The sequence below is a fragment of the Pollicipes pollicipes genome, unplaced genomic scaffold (genome assembly GCF_011947565.3).
Source record: "Pollicipes pollicipes isolate AB1234 unplaced genomic scaffold, Ppol_2.1 Scaffold_6138;HRSCAF=7277_pilon_pilon_pilon, whole genome shotgun sequence".
NCBI lineage: Eukaryota > Metazoa > Arthropoda > Thecostraca > Pollicipedomorpha > Pollicipedidae > Pollicipes > Pollicipes pollicipes.
Genome location: NW_023596818.1, coordinates 29094769 through 29095966, shown reverse-complemented (window position 1 = coordinate 29095966; position 1198 = coordinate 29094769). Strand labels below are relative to the sequence as shown.

Sequence of the window (1198 nt, the reverse complement as noted above, 5' to 3'; positions counted from 1 at the left end):
TCATTTTGCACCAGCAGATTCATTTTGGACACACATAGGAATAAAAAAACATAACTACACAATCAGCAAAGAGCAAACAGCAGGCAAAGCACTCAGTACAGCTGCCATTTGTAAAAAGGTCATAATTTCGCCCGCCGAACACCGCCCGGAAAGACTTCATTCAGTAATGCGGTAGTCATGTGTCTACCATAATAAAGGTGCTATCGCCGCGGAGCATATCACTGTATACAGAAGCATCGTACGTAAGCAGTATGAAACTTACAAGTACGTCATGGTTATAGGTTAGTCTTCATTGCTGTATGAAGTCTGCTGGTAGTTTATTTCTATTTATATCGAATCAAACTCGGCAATTTTGAGCACATTAATAGTTCTTGTGTGCTTTGAGCAGTATTTATTTGGAGTGCTTCGTTAGCCTGCCACTGTCGTCCCGTCGATCGTGCGCGGAGGATTCGTCGGTTGTTGGACGTCGCCCGTGCCGGCCGTGGATGGTCGTGAAGTGTTCTGAAATAAAACCATCGCCTCTCAGACGCTAAAAAAATAATATACTAGAGACACGGTTGTGGTGTCTGTCAAGCATGTGCGTGAATGCCCTGTTGGCTAATGGAAATTTGGGAGCGATTTCATGTGATTTTGATGAGATTCCTCAGGAAATTGCTCCTACACCTTCCCCTATGAGGGCGACGGTAAGTTATATCTTTAACTTGTGCAAGGAAGGTGCATTTGACATAGTGCGGGGGGGGGGGGGGGGGGACATCAACTGACGCGCGTAAAATGTCACGCGGTTCGCATTGTCTAATGATTGTTGTCACGACGTGTGTGAAACCGCATTACTCCATGTGGGTGGCCGGCAGGAGCATGGTGAGCAATTATGTCAGCTGTTTAAAAGGGATTGTGTTATGCGTTGTCGCACACGGTAGGTGTGACTGTGTGCATAAAAGGAAACTGTGGAAGGGCCCTCAACTGCCCTAATAACAAATTGCTCAGCCAGCGGCACCTTTGCACCTATTTTTATTGGCATGAGCTCCTAAAAGCGCATTCCTGAATGCTGACGGCCAGCCAGAGCAAAGCGGCGAAAACACGGCAGACATAAAAATATCTGTACTATCGTGTGCCAGACGTGTACTGCACGGACGGTGTCCCTAGCACGGTTCGGCATGTCGTCCCCATTCAGCAATGCGCTGTTAGATGACTATATCTA

The 1198-nt window shown here is 46.9% G+C and overlaps 1 pseudogene; it reads left to right on the top strand.

The window, feature by feature from the left end:
* Positions 1 to 923, top strand: part of LOC119105544 (neural-cadherin-like) — a 39708-nt pseudogene extending 38785 nt beyond the window's left edge.
* The last annotated feature ends 275 nt before the right edge of the window (positions 924 to 1198 follow it).